General features: G+C 38.6%; 1 long non-coding RNA gene across 2 annotated transcripts in view; it reads left to right on the forward strand.

Annotated features, from left to right (window-relative positions):
• Window positions 1-18,691, forward strand: part of LOC111937262 (uncharacterized) — a 51,226-nt gene that overhangs the window by 696 nt on the left and 31,839 nt on the right. Inside the window, exon 2 of one of the 2 annotated variants that reach the window (XR_015285490.1) lies at window positions 1,743-14,729. The exons of the other annotated variant lie outside the window; for it this stretch is intronic. This is a non-coding gene — a long non-coding RNA (uncharacterized LOC111937262). Of the gene's footprint in view, window positions 1-1,742; window positions 14,730-18,691 lie in introns of those variants that run through there. 2 annotated transcript variants of the gene reach the window in all.

An 18,691-nucleotide genomic window follows, 5' to 3' on the forward strand; every position in this document is an offset into this window, starting at 1 on the left:
ATTTTCTAGAAGGACAAAAGGAGAATCTGTTGATGAAGTGAGGTCACGCTTCTTAGATATTTTAAATGACAAGAGATTTAAATTACTATGATAAATTAGAAAGTTGACTGCTCAAATGAAACAATCAGTTCCTTTGTCTTTGGACAGGGTTTTAAATACTGAACGTTAGTCATCAGTCATGTGAGGATTTAAACAAGCACTTAGCTTCATGCAATTTGAGTGATTAGTTCTGTTCAAGTGAATAGGACTGTGCAGAACGTGTAAGATTTAGCACATCTCAAACCCTCAATTGTACAAAGCTTTAACATGTGATCCAAAAAGTGATTTATTTTTTTAAGGCTGTTTCCTAAGGAACAGTGTTTATGCAGTCACACGTGTCTATCATCCAGTCTTTCCCAATCACCAGAGGAGGGGGAATGGTCAAGTCCTTGTTGGCCAGTTTCAGTTAATTCTTGAAGATGAGTGGAAATTTCAGAACCAATTTAGGTTTTACATATTTGGTGAAAATAGGTAGCTCAGCATAAGATAGATCTTTAATTGTGCAATGAAAGCAGCTGCAGGAGCTGAAATATTAAGATTTTATAAAACCTTTATTTAGGTGAAAAAGAGAAAACATAATGCCTAATTAACCCAGTTAGACAAAAAGGGTCAGCTAAGACTTATAATCAACCCAAAGGTGAGCCATTAGTAATTCAGTTTTGTTGGGTGTCCAGGGAACTTTTAAAGAAAAAGAAAGCAACTTTAAATCTGTTTCTTATGTGGGTATTATCTAAGGTCTGCTATCGAACACCTGTATTTTAATAGGAAGTATACGATTAAATAGGTATTTTTAAAATATAGAAAACTTACATTTCAGAAGCATGCTTTCTTAGATTCTTTAAAATTCATCCTCATTTGCATGTTCATCTGCTGCATGCTCTTCCTGGAACTGAAAATCATCCTAGAGGAGCCTGTGTGAAAACCAGGGATATGGCTACATATATGCATCTTTCTGCCTTCTATTAGCAAGAGAAGACAATAACCAACATATAATGAGAAGTTTGCCTGGAAGATAAAGGCTTTGTGCTGCTTGATCCCTTTGCTTTCTAGCATAAAGACAGAAATAAGAGCTAAGAGGTTGTAGGCTGTAACACTGTAGGGGTTAATTGGAACATGAACAGCACAAAACAAGCAAAAAAAGTGATATCAGAATGGAAAAGAAACCCCTCAGGTAAGATACTATACTTTCACAAAAAGTACCAGCACTAACAATATCCCTATTTAGTTTTACTGAGAACAGAGTACTTTAAAATGGTAATGTATCTCAGATTTCAAAAGGAATACATGGTAAGAATCTCCAAGCACCACTTACAAACTCTTGTGTTCACTTCCTTTTTATTTGTGAAATAATTGCACCTGTGGAATGCAAGGCTTTTGTTTGGTGGCCTTCCTTTTTTTTTGTTAACCTGATTTTGCACCAGTGTGAGGACTTCTATAAGGAATAATCAGACCCAGAGAAATTAAGGCATGTTTGCTAGTAAACCACTCTTAGCAGAAAGAGCATCTCATTAAAAAGCTGGCAGGTTTGTACTCATCTAGATATATGGCATTTTATTATTTCCTAATAGAAGGAAAACTATTTGGATTTTACTCAAATGTAAGTACTTTGCAGTCATTCTGCACTCTACTAACAGATGATGAGTTGTGTATCTTTGTGACGACAAGATACTTACAGCTACTAAATCTTTTACATGGGCATTTAGTGAGGCCTTAAGGGATTGAGACTCTCGCTGCCTGACCTCCTCCGCTGGGGCTGCTTTGACCTCATTGCAGGCTATGATGTAAAGCGCTGCTGTGACCTGCTCATCAACCACAAACCAGCCACATGCAGTGCTGCTCTCTCAGTTTTCTGGAAACAGTGAAGGTATGGCAGCAAGGTGTAGCACTGCAAGGAATGTCCCTGACAGCATCTCTGGTTGTTAATTCACTTTGTGACAGGAGCACAAACCTTGTGTATATAACATGGCTGCACAGGGAGGAGGGCTGGAAGGGAATGGCAGGAGGCAGACAAAGGTGAGCTGAGCAGAACCAGTGAGTTGGGCTGAGGAGAGCAGCATTAAATCTTTGGAAATTTGCCAGTGTGGAGCATATGGAAAACCGCAGTACAAAACCTGTGTGTCAGTCCACTGCCCATCAAAACTGTCAGGCTGATGTAGTACAATCCATGAATTTTAAATTTATATGTATTTGTTACTTGAAGGCTCACAATTTATTTGGCAGCACAGGAGTCAAATATATTGAAGATTTTTGTGACTTACGTGCTTGCGTGGGGCTTGTTTTTTCTGGGATTTTATGTACTTTGGAATTTAAAACAGCAAGTGACTGGACTTTTATGTGAAATCATGATATTGGCTCTCCACTCAGATCTTCTCATCTTCGAAATCAAATTCCAATGTAAGTTCAGAAGGTAAACATTCAAAGAGGATGGCATTTTAGCTTCCACTTAGCATGAAATTATGTAGCTGCCAGGAGTATAAGGCAACAAAGAGTCAAGGTCAGAATGTTAACAAGGCCAGCTGTAATATGACTCTAATTTTCCTCCTGTTTAAAAAGGAGAGAAAATTCTCTCAGTGAAAAAATAATGGGAGAAATAGTGAGATTATCTTCCTCACATATTCTCTGAAACATTAATAGAAAGGTAAGAGCCATGGCAAAATACAGTCAGTTACTTCTACATATATTGTCATAGGAAATAAAATTATTGTGAAAGTAAAAGAACATTTAGGGGAAATACAAAGAAACATTCTTCTACACAGTCCATAATCACATTTAAAAAGATCCATGCCTTCTGCCAAAATGTCCCAGTTTGCAATTGATTGTACTTGGTAGGATTTTGTGTGGTTTTTTAGCAGACTGGATAATTTTAACCAGGGAACAGATTTGTTCAGATTTCATGCATGATAAACAAAGCAAATTCTCTGAAGTTTTTACTTCAGACTCTCTTTTGAAAAATCATCTTTAGCAAAATCATCTCTTTAGGAGGCAATGTTGGTCTTGTACAGTTGTGTATCTTTTGAAAATTAGTGGATTCCTTCACTAGGAAGTATGAAGTATTTCAGGAAAGATATTGACATCCCTTTTTGGTGGCAGATCTTATAATCTTAAGGGTCTGGAATACTAGAATATAGTTCTCATATTACAGTTTTCAACTGATGCATGTTTGATGATAAAGTGTAATTAGCTAATGGATCCCATTATTTCTGAGGCTTGCTTTTCACAGATCGTATTCATCCAGGCAGCAGCTGAAGAGTTTTCTAAACTCAATTAGTGCAAGAATGCTGTGGCCAATGGAAAAATGTTTGATGCATGCCAGAAAACAAATCTTCCCAGCTCTTGGAAATATGTTCTGAAAACAAATATGGATCACACAAGATTTTCATAGCAATAAATACTTTTTTTCTTAAAAATATATTTAAAATGTAAAGCAAATTTTGTGGTTAAAATATTCTTCTCAGATGAAGCTCTGTAGCAGAAACTCTGGGACATAAGGATATGGGTTATCCTGACTGATGTGAATACTGACTCCTATTTGCAGGTTAAAAATGTTAATGTTGCATTGAGATTGAAAACATGAGGCAAGTTCTAATGTAGAAATTGATACAGTGATAGGCCTCATTCACACTGAAATTCAATGCATGTAAATAATTAGCAATGCAATAGTTTACTTAGGACCAAGCTTAGCATTGGTACTTGAGCAAAATCACAATTAATGATTGTCTTGACTTTAATTTGGAATGAATAGGCTAATTCTTCCAGTACAATAAACAATAGAAATACAAAGCCCATCTTGTATCTGAGCATACAGACAAAGATTAAGGGTCATTGTTTCAGCTCTGTTACCTGGCTTGTTGCTGAAATCTGAAAAAAGTTGTGACTTAATTTGCAACATGCATCCTATTTAAAATGGCTGGAAGTTTGTATAATCAGTTAACACAACTTTCCAGATGGAAAGTTATGGCTCATTTTAGAATCTGTCTATATGTTAAAGGCTAAAATTTAATGATCTAGGATTTAGACTTGGAATCTTGGAATTGGTCAATCTCTCTTGCAGCATACAAGGCTTTAGTAAAATCTGCTGACAGCAAATTAGAATGACTGAAAACTCTTCTCTGCATTCACAGAAGCTGCTTTTAAGTATGTGTGCGTGAGCTCACACACTCACACTTTTGTATGTCAACAGGAATCAAAGCTGCAAGAAGCTGACCTGGCAACAGCCCAGTACCCCCAAGCTACACTAATAAGCAAAGAAGTAAATAGAATCACGTACATGAAACAATTTATTTTTTTAGAACAGAACAGCATCTCCAAGCTTCCTGCTGTATTTTGCTGCCCCTGGAGGCTGCTTCTCAGTTTAGTTCCCATTTTTAGAAACTAAACACAGCAGGGTCCAGTGGGATCCAGCTGCCCTCTCTCAACTCTTTTGCAGAAAGAGAAGTCCTGGGTCTTCTGCAGGACTATTTGGATCCTTTCTACTTTCTTATATTAAAGGAATATGAGGAAGAGTTATTGTAGAAATAGTAGAAATATTTCACACTTTTTGGTCCAGTTGGCTTAATTATGTTCAGCTTGCAAATACAGTACTGCACTCCATGATCCACAGGTCTACACTTCTCTTTAAATCACACTTTTGACATAACACACACAGAAAGTTGCTGACTTCTAGTAGATAATAAGGTGAAATCAGTGTTATTGACTGCGGGAGAAGACTTAAATATGCACACACTTTGCTGAAACATCAGTCGCGGTTTAGAGCAGAAAGAGATAGGCTTCTGTGAAGTTATATTAATATCTACTGAGGTAATTTCTATTTCTGATTTTGAATGTTTGTTGTTTCAAGTGAAACATTTTCCATTGCCTGTGGTAAGAGAGCAGATTAGGCAGAAGTATCAGAGCTCATGAACTGTTGTGTACTTACTGACCTACCAGAGAACTGAGACATTTTCTTCAGAAACTGGAGCGGCTGAACTCTAAAGGAGAATGAACCCTTTTGGCAAGGCTTTGTAAGGGCTGTGGATGGAAAATCTTGTGTTTATGAAACAGAGAGAGCAATCAGAAACATAGTGACTGTTCAGCTTGTAGAATTAAGGGAAAATAATTACACATTCACACAGAGCTGAACAAAGCTAGGTTATCTGGACGCTGTGTGCTGTCAGGAGTTGTGGAATTGTCAAACACAGCAGAGTATCTGTCTGGTGTAGGATTGGCAAAGTGGTTGTTACCTGTTACCAGCAGTAGCTCTTGAACTGAAACAATTCTCAATGCCTTCTTACATGTTAATAGTTGATGCATTTCAAAGTAATCTATCTACCCTCACCTAGCCCTTTGTTCAGGGACTGCCGAGAAGTCACAGAATCTGATATCTCCAAATGACTCTTCCATAGTTCATTCCTCCACTGTTCCCAAGAGAATCTAGCCCATAATATCTACGCACTAGGAGATCTGCACAGTTCACAGAAACACAAACACATGCAGTATTACAACACACGCATTAAAGTGACATTTTTTTACAAGATCAAAAACAGATAGAAAAAATGAAGGGCTGTGGGAAAGCTTTTACCGAATAAAAATGTCTGTGGAGGCTTGATCATATGTGGGCCTGTGAATAACACTCAGGAGACTATAAACTTTAGACAAACCAGATGGTTAGACAGCAAACCAGATGCTTTTATTTATGAAGACAAAGTTCACATTTTGTAAGGTACTTTGTTCTTCTCGAGAAGGTTTCATACACTAAGTAAAATAATTATATATGTGTTCTATGACAATGGGCTGGAACATTCATACAAATCAAGTCTCATCCAGTAGTCCATTACTCTTTCAGTACCTGAAGGAATGACCTGAAGTTGTGTCAGGGGAAGTTTAGGTTGGATACCAGAGGGTGACTGGGCACTGGAGAAGCTGCCCAGGGAAGTGGCAGAGTCACTATCCTGGAGGTATTTAGAAGAGGTAGAATGTGGTAGTTAGGAAATGTTTTACTGTTGGATTTGGCAGTACTGGGTTTATGGTTGGTGCCTCTAGTTTTACACATGAAAGATAATGTCAATGCAAGCTTACAAAGTCTTGTCAAAAGAAGGAGTTTGGAGAGTAAGTATAGAAATACAAACCGGTGATTTTATACCACACAAAAATCAGTGGTTAGATTGAAAATAAATGCCAGATTTCAAAAATGTTTAAAATGCATGTGAGATTTAGATGCCTAAATCTCAAAGGAATACAAAGCTTCTGCCTTTAGGTAACTTATAAGTCTGAGTTCTCTTTGCAGAATGACATAGATTCATAGTTTTTATCTAATTAAAAGTTATTTAGATTAAGCTTTTGAAAGTACCTCTACCTTTTGTAATTAGGATTTCTCTTCATTGTCACTGGAAATCTTTAGAACATTTCTTTTCCATCCAGCATGCTGTCTGTATCAAGGGGAATGAACCTTTCTGTTTTACCAGTTTAATTATTTTAAGGGGTTTGAAAGCAAATGGGTTGAGTATCTCCCAGACATGCCAGTGTTGTGCTTGGAACAAATACATCACAGTATTAAGGGTTTAAAAAATGTATTCCATTTGATTTAAAGATGCTCTGAACTGTTATTCTTAGTTATTCTTATATAAGCACTTTTTCTTTTTTTTTTTTTTTTAAGATTGGGGTTAAAAGCTCTTCAAATCTGTTTATTATGCATTCTGGACTTAGTTGCTAGTTGTTTATTTTAAGAGTTAAAGTATTTTGAAAAAAAGGTCTGATATAATCTGCATCATGTAAATCCATTCCATGGTCAGCAGCATGTTAGATAGGTAAGCCACAAACATAATTTTTCACAATCTTCCATCATCCCAAAATCTGTTTAATGGTAATTATATATTTTTGCCTCTTCATATCGAGCAGTATCCATAGACAGTATCCAGTTTCAGATCTGTTAATGTTCAATTTGAATGAACATTTCAATTTTTTATACCTTTTCCACTAAAATCATAGAGAACTTGAAATTTTCTGTATTGTATTAATTTTTGAAATGTCATTCATACAGTTCATGTGTAACAAAAATAGTATTAATAGTGCTTTAATAAAATACTAAAATGTGATTTATCATTTTGAATAAAATATTCTGCAGTTAGTTGTATGTCATGATCTTGACAGATATTTGCCTTTCAACAGCACAAAAGTCAAGCCATCATTTGTGCAAAAAGAAAAAGAGACCATCTCTGTGTGATCTCAGGCTATACATGAATGAATTTCCTCTATGCAATGATCAAATCCTCTGAATACAAAGACTTAAATAAACTAACCTATAGTTGTGACTGAACATGCACAGAGTCCTTGCCTTCAGCATCAGGAGCTGCAGTTTTAATTTAACAATTCATTCAGTGCCTTTATTGATTGCTCACAATGAGGCCGTTTGGAAACCGTAGCAACAGAAATCTTGCTTTGTATAGAGCAATGTCAGTGCAGTCTTGCCTGCTTAGAGCTTGAAATGCACATTTTATCTAAATTCTCCATGTTCCTGTCAATGTCTGCGAATTTGGATTTCAAATTTGTTGGCATACATGCCTGAGTAATGATGTGACAACTGTTCAATAGGTAGCTCTGGTCCAAACAATGTAACACTACTCTAAAGAATGTATGCAGTGTTTCTTTCCCAAATGTCCAAAAGAAACTGCCACTTTATGGGATGTTCTGAGAATGAAAAATTAATCTTGAACTGCATTTTCTTTCAGCTATTACTGCATTAACTCTCCAGAGGAAAGGCTGGGCAGAGGTTTTCATTCGAGCTACTCTATAAGGACCAATTGATGATTTCACATATGACTCTTGCATAACCATCTAGTGATCAGACCTCCAGTTGTTCTAGATTTGAAATCAGTTCACTTAAAGGGACACAATATTGTGACACTTTTCAACTTCTGTCATCTGTTTGGAGTCCTGTAGAATGCTTTCTACTGAGGGCTTCCTCAAACACAACTGAAAACCATAGTCAATGATCTATTCAAGCGTTTTCCACTCCACATACATATTCCTTCCATCTCTTCCCTCCTTGCTAATTGTCTCCTTACCCTTTATCCCTTTGCCTCTCTTTGCTTTGTTAGAGGTTTGTGACAAGCAGCCTGGAGCAGACTCAGTGCTGATCTGAATGTGTATGTGTGGCAGGAGATGAGGAGGGCAAATCCGGCTAGCGTGCAGTCCAACGTAGCTGTGAGTGTCCTTGTATGGAGAGCGGGAGCACACCGGGTTGGCACTGATGCCAGCTCCCATGGGGGTGAATGCTAATGTTCCCATAGCTTTTCCCTCACCACCCAGCAAGACCTGCAGCTTAAACATAGTGGATGAGCTTACAGTGATGTGTGTTTGCACTAACTCAAATTTGTCACTACTTACCTGTACTAAAGAACAACTAGAAATCAGCTTTGTATTACTGTCATGAACTCAAAAATAATGCTTGAAAAAATATTGCTATAAACTTCAATGTGGATCCCAGAAGCAATGCTTTTCAAAGTGTCTTTGTCAGGGAGCAGGAGGACATGAGGTGGGAAGAGTCAGGAGCTGAGCATGACCCCAGCACAGGCAGTGCCTCACCAAATGGGCACCATCCTGTGGGGTCTGAGCTGGAAATTGGTGGTGTTATCCATTTCACAATTTTATATTATTTTGTTTTTTCAACCATGGCTTGCTTTTTTATCTGTCTGTTTCTGAAAATTCTGCAAGCCCTGCACAACACCCACTTACCAAAAAAAATACTTACTGGCTTTAATATAAAAATATTACACATTGATTAACTCTTTGTGAGCTACAGCCCGTTTGAACTGTCCCATGGCTCCTTCAGTAGCTGTAGCTGGCAATTTGAGCAGCACTGCTGTAGCTAGTAGTTTACATTGTCAGCAAACTGCTTTGTTAATAAAAAATCTACTAACCTGGAAGTAAGCAGGCATCATTCTTGAACATGAAACCATTTTTACTGAGATGCCTGCTGGCATTAAGATAACTGAAGAATTTATTTGTAGTGAAATTGTCTCTAGAGGCCTCCACAGCCCCAAAGTATTTGCTGTCCTTCTCTCCTTAGGCACACACATCTGGCGTCACCCACAACCAGGAGGCTTGAAAAGAAACAGGAACCCACCAGTGGTGGGTGGGGAGAAAAGCTGTGGGGCTGCCAAAGGGAGCTGGTAAAGGACAAGCAGATGATGAGAAGCAGAGCTGGTTTGAGCCCTCACCTACAGCTGCCTTCACTGAATTCCACTCCCCATGAGAGTTTAGATTCCTCCACTTGTAAATTGTTATAGACGCTTATGTGCTTTTTTTTTTTCTTTTCCTGTGCTTCGTTCACAGAAGGTTATTTTTGCTGCCCCAGGAGAGTGGAAGGAAGCCCCAGCTGCTGTGTTTCCCCTCCATCTTGCAGCCCCAACCCTGGCTGTGCCAGCTTGACTGGCACACTGAGGGCTCCCTCTGCCATCCTGTGAAGAGATCAGGGGGATTAGGGTTCTTGCTTGTAACTCGCTCCACAGCACTGGAACGTGTGCTTTCCTATACAACCTATACCCACTTCTGTATTTAGGATACTGTAGCCCACGTATTGAATGTTTTGCTCTCACACACAAATATGCGTGTCTTGGTTTCAACATAGTAATGATCCAGCTTCACTAGTTTGCTCAATCTGCTTTGTGGCACTCCAGCAACACAGAGCAACTGTAAAGTCTGCTTAATTGAGCAATTAAACTTTATGACCGCTCTGCATCCCTGAAGCAGTAAAAGGCAGACAGAATGCACTGGCAAATCTTGCCCATCATTTGGAAAAACTAAGGAGCACAAACCTCCTCAAACCAGCCCTCACCCCATGCAGAGGCACTGACCAGCAGGGCTGCACTGGCAGCAGGGTGTCCAGAGGACCGGTGTGTGCAGAGATTAGGCAGTGTTTATCTTTGCAAAAATGCAGGCTTAGCCCCTTCTTTAAAATGTGCTTTTCATTGTCTATAATGGAAGTCCACTAAAGGTAATGGTGCTTGAAATGTAAAAATTGCACCCTGATCTCATCAAACCCTTGGACTGTGCATGAGGAGAAGACCTGAAATCTCTGATGGTGTTTACAGGATCAAATCTTACTTTTCAGGAGCACCACTGATGAAAAATTTTGTCTTTAATTCTAGTGACACATCTGGAAGGATAACTACTGCTAGCAGTCTCATCACCATTCTGTTAGTCTTTCTTGGAGAGGTCATTGTTTTCTATACAAAAACAACAGAAGGAGTCCAAGCACAGGAGGCAGGACTGGGAGCATTGCTGATCCCTGTGTGTGCACTGATCCTACTCCTGACTCACTGGCTGACCTTGAACCAGTCCTAGATCTGAGCACTACTTCCTTTGGGAAAGCTGAGGTCTGAGTTTGAAGATTGCATTTTAGACCTACCCTTCAAACGTTTTCTCTATTTGGTTGAAACAGTTCTTCCAGAGGCAGGGTGTTAAATATTCCAGGAAGGGGTTAAGTGGGTCTGGCTGTTTGGTTCCCTCAGGAAATGGGAGCTACATTCTAGAGAAAAAAGGAACGTGGGCTGTGCATGGTTCTGAACTTCTCACAGAGAGGCTCAAAATGAAATACATAAAGATTCTAACTGGAATATGAAATTATTGCTAATATGCTTGTCAGCAGAAAACATCTCTAGGATGAAGAGTTTTTTATTCTTAAGCAGGAAGATTTAGTTTAAGATAATGTAAGTAAAACACCCACACAAAACCTGCTATTTGTTTTTCTCATTCCATTCACAATAAAAAATATATTTGTTTTATTATAAAAGACTTGCTTTGCACTTACTCTTAGGCATGCAAGTAGCTGAAAATGTCCCTTTTAAATTTTGTGGCTGCTTAGTTACCACAGCTTCTTGCTATCCAAATAGACTCACTCTGTCAGGACTGTGAGATGGGGAGAGATAAACACGAGGAGCAATTGTGGCTTCCTGCCACCAGCCCTGCTCAGAAAGCAAGAAAGCAATAGCAGATGAACGGTTGCTGCGGCAGCGGTGGGAAGCTGTGGCCTCAAAGGAATAGGGAAGAAAAAATCCAACCAAATATCCTGAGAGCAGGATAAATAATGTCAAATAATGTGCTCTCTTCTAGGCCTACTTTGCTTAGTCAATAGTTTTAAGGCAGCCGTTACTCTGCCAGGAAATAGCCCATGCAGATATGCTTAGAAAGTATCGGGTTTGAGGTAGTGCAGTGGGATGGTCTATATGCAAGACTTACTATGGTGGCAGCCAAATTTAAAATGATGTGGTATAGTCATTATAAGCGGTAATTGTTGCATGAGTTTTGCCTAAATGTTATTTTCAGGTATTGAGTTTCGTTACCTGACCATGTCCAGTCCTTGTTTGTTCAGTTTTGGAAACTGTGAGTAGAAAGAAACAAAGAAAACTGGCTGATGGGAGAAAATAAGAGAAATGGGTAAAAAATCCCAGATAATAAAGTAGGACAATAAAGGTCAAAAGCTCCAAAAAGAGGCAAGATCCAAAACATGAACAGCTCTCAAGCAAATTGGCCTTTCCATTCCCTCTGGTGGGGTGTGGAGCCAGCAGTTTTCCTATCAGAAACTGCAGGACTCATTTCTGCTGTTGTAGGGCTTTGTAAAAGGAGTTTAATCAGACACACTTTTGCAGAGGGAGGGAAATAACAGCATTTGTTTGTTGTTTCTTTAACTTTCAGCAAGGTTGCATGGGGTCTAGCTAACTGCTGCTAGCAGGAGCTAAGCCCAGCCATGTTTCATACCAAAGGAAGGTTACACAATGCTGTGGGTGGCAGAGTATTTCTGGGAGGCCCACTTTGCTGCGGACTTTGCTTCACTTCCTGAAATAGAGATTGACTGGTGTGATATATTCTTACTTTTTGTTTGTTTTTTTTTTCCTCAAACCACACTTTATACTTGCACTCTGTTTGCAGAGTTGTGTTTTGAAGAGATCATAAAGGCTCAAATCAAGGTGCACTGTATTTTAACATGAGTTCTCCCTGATTCCTCTGGGTTTTTTCTCTGTTCTTCTAGCATCTCAGAATGGAAACTCTGCCAAAGCACCGAATAAAAAGGGAATTATATTCTCTGCAATATTTGTCATAATTCTTATTCTCTTTACTTTGGGCTGTCCTCAACTTGTGCTTTCTTAATCTGCTACAGATTTTGGAGTTGACAGTGGGTAACTGTGAAGAGCCAAGAGCTGGTCAGCATGCAACTAGGGTTTTAACTCTCAGGAAAGTGTAGGAGGTAGTTTAGAATTTATTTTGTTGGTTTTTTGCCATGGGAAAAAGATACCTCTTCTCTGTCCCTTGTGCATGGGAGAAATGTGAAAGAAGGGAGGTCTGGCTATTTCCTGCTTTTCTACTTAACAAACCCATGACAGCCACTGTCAGTGTCCCCCTTTAGCCTACTCTTTACCAGTCTCTGTGTATTTTTGATGAAATTATTAACAGAAGTGAATTTAAATATGATATATTGCACACTCAGATTCAGTCTCTACCAGCACTTAGAGAGGAATGCAACTCTAGAAAATAGTGCTTTAATTTGTTTGGTGTTTCTACATAACATTGTTTAATCAAAACCAATTTGTTTCATCAAATTAGTCTTGATTATGTTTTTCACTATCAATGTGGACTAGGCAACAAGTTCAGGTTTGAGAATTAGAACTTATTCTTTATTGTGCTACAACAGGGAAGGGTATGGGATGACAAAATAGTTCATGGTTCATTACTCAAAACACTCCTCAGCTGTGTGGTATCACTGCTCTTAACTGACAAAAATACAAATGTGCTTCATTTTCTTTCTGTAGTGGCTTCAATCAATACATTTAACTTCTTATTTTCAACTCATGTATAGCTAATGAAACATCTCAGAATGATATTTCCAACAATAGGAAACAAACAAAAAAATAGCTATTAACTCTTCCTCCCATATAAACTGCATTTGGATTATCCTGTTTAATAGGCAGCACTGGCCTAAGCAATAGGCAGCACTCTGATTTTATCTCACCTATTTTTCTTACCTCTTTTGAATTTTGAAGTCCAAAGTCTCCAGTTCAGTTAATTCTGCATAAAAAAACCCAATAAATCTCTTTGTTTCCAGTTTGCTCTCTATTAATTTAATTTAATTCATTGCCCTTATTGTAAGAAATAATTCTATTCACCGTTTTGATCCCAACCACTTTTCTTTTGTAGGTCCCCAGCATATCTTTTTCACATGCATCTTTTCAAATGTGAAAAATTTACCACACAGGAGCTGGCCAGTATCTGCTGCTTACTTCTAGGACATTCCTACCACTGCTTACAGTATTCACACTTGGATTGTGGTGGCCCAGTCGTAAATTTCTATTTAATTTGGCTTTTGATCATTGCAGACATTTCTAGCTGAATATCTGCTAGGTATTTTTTAGAATACCTTTAGAGATGCATGCATCTCCCTGTATTGTAAAGTAGACAGCTGTCTTCCAGGCACAGGTTTGTATTGCACAGTGATGACCAGGTCCCAAATCTTACACTGCCTGCTCTGAAATGAGTATGCATTCAGAGGATGGAGTAGTGACTTTCAGTTTAGGAAACAGTAGATCATTAACAGTCTTTCTGGCAGCAAAAACTCATTTGCACTGTTAACCTGCTCTGAGTCTTGTGCTCCTCTGCTTAATAATGTATCATTTTCACAAAGGTTATGAGACGTTGGAAAACATAGCTGGTAGGCTATGATATGTATTAATTAAATTATAACATTAAAATTAATTATTATGGCCTTTTATACCACCTCTGAGGCATAATATTTAAATGCTTAGTTTAGCATAATAAAAATTCCAGGTCTGTAACAAGGCATACTAAGCTGCACTCTGGTTTTTAATGCTTGTGGTCCTCATTGACCCCTACTGGACTTGCTGCCTATGGAATGAAAGTCTAAATGAGCAGCACATGGGAAGGTCAAAGAATGACTTTATGAAAATCCTTCTTCAAATATGCCAAGAAGCAGGGAGAAGTTGCAGTAGCACAAGCAGAGGAATTTGTAAGAGGTAAGGAAGACTGGCTGTAGCCATATTAGGGCTGTAGAAAAGGCATGATTTTGCTTCTTATATTTTGTATCTTGATTCTATGTTTTATCTTCTGCAGATACCTATTTACACTGAAAAGGGGTTTTGTTCCTACCTTAGCTGTGTCTATCCTGCACAATAGCAGCTTCTAAATAAAAACATAGATTTCTTGCTGCTCTGCTTTGTAATTGCTGATGGAATCTTATTCCCATAAAAATGAAAAATCATGGGGCATGGCAAATTTCCCGTGCTTTAACAGAGCCTTGCTGAGGCAGTTGTGTTTGGTTTGTTGTGTTGTGTGGGGGATTGTTACTCAATACTCTCAGTTTAAGTGAAAGCTCCTTTTTGTCCAGGAACAAGAGCTGGAATGCCAACACAGGCACTGTCGTGTCCCACAGGAGTAGGTGCTGGGCTGCTCAGCCCCCAGCTTCCCTCTGCTTTCAATCAGGACCTGTTGAAATAAGCACGCCTCTCTGACATGCTTCATCTCTCTGTGATTTCTGAACGAAACCATTATCAACCTGTCACTTTGCCTTTTGAAAATGCTGTGTCTCTTTCCAAAAATGGAAGAATGGTTTTGTACAGCATCCCAGGACCATAGTCCGCCTTATCTTTGATGAGAATGTTTCAAGTCTCATCTGCAAAGTGCTCCCAAAAATAAACAAGTAAAAATCTGAAATCATTTATTGCACATCCTGCCACTGGACATCCACAGATGCAAACAGTTTATGGAGTATTAGAAATAACTTTTACTTCCACTCAGTGTTGTGATGTCAATTATCTTCCTTTCATAAAAATACTTACGTAGTTTCATTTTCATCAAATTAGTTATTATGAAAAGTGTGCTTTTGCACTTAAAAGTATTCACCCAAATTTTTCTCAGTTCTGTAAATGTCAGTCCATATTTTGATTGTCGTTCTTTTACAGCCAAGAAAATGGAGAGCAGAAGAAAAAACTACTACTTTGTCTTCTAAACATCTTTTGTGGTTTTCTACTTTGCCCATGAAGAGAGAAAAATAAATTAGACATACTAGTCCCCTACTTCCTGGATTGCATTTCTTCTTTCCCTAGATCTGAGCTATGCTTGTACAAGTTTGTTTACACCAATGGTTTGGTATTTAGTTGATTATCATAATTTTTTTTATTTGATTGTTAAGCTTTTAAAGCAGTATGGATTACTCATAAGGACAATGAAGCTAAATAAATCAATCAAATGCTAAAACACTATTATTTGGGGTTTAAAGGGATATTTTAGATAGTCTGCATTTTGCAAGATCCCTGCACATGATCATTAACAACAGGGCTTTTTAAGAACACTCTCTGCTTCTTTTAAAAACAATGAAACAAGACATGGGAATCTTAAGCATAATAATGTTATGGTTATAAACAATTAAAAATATTCCTCCCAATTTTGGTTGTTGAGATTTAACTTGAGACATTGAACATCTCATTTTGCTCCATACTTGCAGTTGTACCTAAAATCCACCAATGAGTACAAGAAATTCTCTCTTGATTTCATTGCAATATGGATGAGATCCTTTAGTATTAAATTATTCTGCAGTTTTGGAGAGAATCAAAATTAAACTACAAACAACTTCTTTAAAAGCTCTCTGCAGTTTTCATGTTTCCATCAGATTGCTCAGTTACTGCAAGACCTGGGAGTTGTTTATCTTTACCTGAGTATATTGTGTCAGAGATGACTTATATTTTTAAAAAATAATTTTTTTTCTGACCTCTTCATATGCTAACATCAGTGAAGAACAATTTCAGGACAAAAAGGCAAGAGATGTGAAGTTGTTTTTTTTATTTCTGCATGCTTTTACATTTCTGCATTCAAAGGACAGGAGTGGAAATGAAGTGTTTTAACTACTTGGGAAAATAATACTTGAGAATTAACTATTAAACAACTTTAGAGATCATGATGGGGACAGCCTGGGCTATTTCTGAAGTTTTGGAGTTCCCTATTTTCTGTGAAGAGAAAGAGGCTGTTGATACTCAAAATAAGCAGATTTCATCAGCCACAAAGGGTAGTAGGTAAAGTCAGAGGGAAACAAAGAAGCTGGCAGACCAGAGGATGGGAGTGCAAGCTACTGCTGTGGAAGGCTCTGTTACCCACCTGGGTTCAGGAGGAGAACACTAAAAACCCCAGCACGGCTGCAACAGCAAGAGAGAAAAACACTGTTAGGAAGGGAGCAGCAGAAGGGCTGTGTCTGTAAGGAGTAACAGGAAATCCTTCTGTAATTGCACTAATGGTAAGAGGAAGGCTGAGAAAGCTTTGGTCTGCTGTGTTGAAGGGAGGAAAGAGCTAAACAGATGATGCTGAAAAGGGTAAAGTGTTTAATGCCGTTTTGCTGGAGAACCCTCTGCAGAGGACATCTGCTACTAGATGCCTGGCACAAATCACCCAAGTAACAGAAGACCAGGGTAAAGAAAACACAAGCACTTAAGAAAGTTTAAGATTCCCAAATCAGCTAGTGAGAATGTCTACCAATAAATTTCATCCTGAACCTTTAGACACAGTAAGTCTAGATCTGTTACAGGGAATTGCCTCATTTAAATGTAGCCAACCAAAAGTTTGGCACCCATTGCAAACCATTTGTTTATTTTAGGGGTCCCTGACCCCTTCCCAGGGCTCACCCTGTGCTGTCCACAAGTCAGGATGCCATTTCAAGCCCCTGGGACTACCAGTTCCTGCTCCAGTGACACTGCAGCCGGTCTCCAGCTCCTCACAGCCCTGCCTGCAGGAATACTTAAGATTAAAAATGTATTACCATGTGGTCTCACTCTCTTTTCAGTAAATATGTGTAAATAAGGAAGGGAAATATCCACTGACCCCTGTAACAATGCAGATTACATCTCTTTTCTTGCATGCTCCTTTCCAAAATATCTGTATCTACCACCTGTTCCCTCTACATCCTGACTTCCATGCAAAATTACTTTGTTTTTCTAGCATGTCATTTCAATAAAGGTATTTGCTCTGTACATATCTGCAATGCTTGTTCTGCTCTTTGGAACTGCAAGTATTCTGCACCTGACAGGTTGCATAATGTGGCTTGGTGAAAGAGAAATATGGTCAGTAAGTGCTTAACATAACCCTTTCATCTCCTTACCAGCAACTTGTCTCTCAGCAGTTTCTTTTTACAGGGTGATTTGGAAGTTCTTTTTGAGTAGCTTACATTTTATCTCTGGACATGAAATAACTCCACACACTGTACTGGAGGGAACATGATGTTCTAATATCACAGGCACAGCTGCTTGGGCAGAGGAGACTATTAACAATGAGACATCCTGATAAACTAAGTAGATACCTGCAAAAAAATGTTGCTACCTCATTAGAGATATTCTATCTTGCAGCACAGTTCTGTTTGAGATCTCATTTGGCTAGTGAAATATGCAATGAAAGGACAAACACACAGATGATCCTTTTTAATCAGTTTAATTAAAAAGGAAGGTTAGTACTTACTTTTACTTCCTTTCCTTTTAATCAAGCAAAAAGTATAATGTAATTTGTCTACCACAGGCAGCCAAAATAGTAGGAAAAACCCTGCTGCACAGTTTTATCAGCTTAATCTTTTTTCTTCTGAATGTCATTTGGCATTTGCGCTCAGAACTCATATGGACAAAAATCCTTAGAAAAATATCCACTGCCAGATCGGCTGGCTGTGTCCTAGTTAAATTCTCTTTCCACTTTTAGCTTTGTATTGCCAATGAAAGATATCCAAACAAGATTATTCATTGGTGGAAAGCTTGATTACAGGAGTGCCAATTGCTGTGACAATAAGGAGGGAACTGTGATTTGTTTGGGTTTTTTAATGGAAAAGTACCAATCCCTCATCAAATGCTGTTCTTGTTTAGCAAAGGTGACTGCAGAGGTGACTGTAGAACCACTGCAATCTCAGTTTTCTGCTACCCCTAAGGCAGGGAAGAAGCCAACAGTACCAGTTCAGCTGCTTCCCAAGTTTCCTGAGTCTGCAGCTGAGTAAGAAGCCCAAGCTGAAAGGATCGAGGATATTTATATTTCTTCAGCTGCTCTGAAAGGACTTCTCTTGCTTCCTTACCATGCTCTTTTCATATGATTTTTGACTAGCAGTCTTTCCTGATCCAGAATGTGGCTGCTCAAAATGTGTCTTTTCTAGATCCTCCTGCCCTCAAAAGAACTCAAAACAATTAGCATTTTACTAACTTCTTCAAGTGTTTTTAAAAGTTGTTTAATACAGGCAGACTTTCTCATTTAGATAAATTTGAATCCCAAATGAAAGTTAATGTCACAATCTATTTGCCTTTGAAACCATCCCCAGCATGATGAATAGGCAGCTCTAAGAGAGGGGGAGAGAATAAGTGAGAAAATGTGTCTACCTCACATCTTTGTTTACTAAGAGAAAAAAGAGAAACTTGGAAATTACTAAAAAGAGAAATATGCTATTCATGAGAAAACAAAATGGAACTGGAAGCAACCCCCATGTGCAGCTATGGTACCGGTGTAGTTGCCCTACCAGGGCTTGTGGAGGGACAGGCCAGCAGAGATGAGGTCCTTCCAGGCAAAAAATGTGAGAATCAAAGCATGGAGCTGCGCTGAGGAAACACCTCTGTGCAGCAAATAGTGGATGGCAGCCTTGTAAGGATAAGAGCTGCAA

This window comes from Cyanistes caeruleus, chromosome 4 (assembly GCF_971803275.1).
Source record: "Cyanistes caeruleus chromosome 4, bCyaCae1.hap1.1, whole genome shotgun sequence".
NCBI classification, from domain to species: domain Eukaryota; kingdom Metazoa; phylum Chordata; class Aves; order Passeriformes; family Paridae; genus Cyanistes; species Cyanistes caeruleus.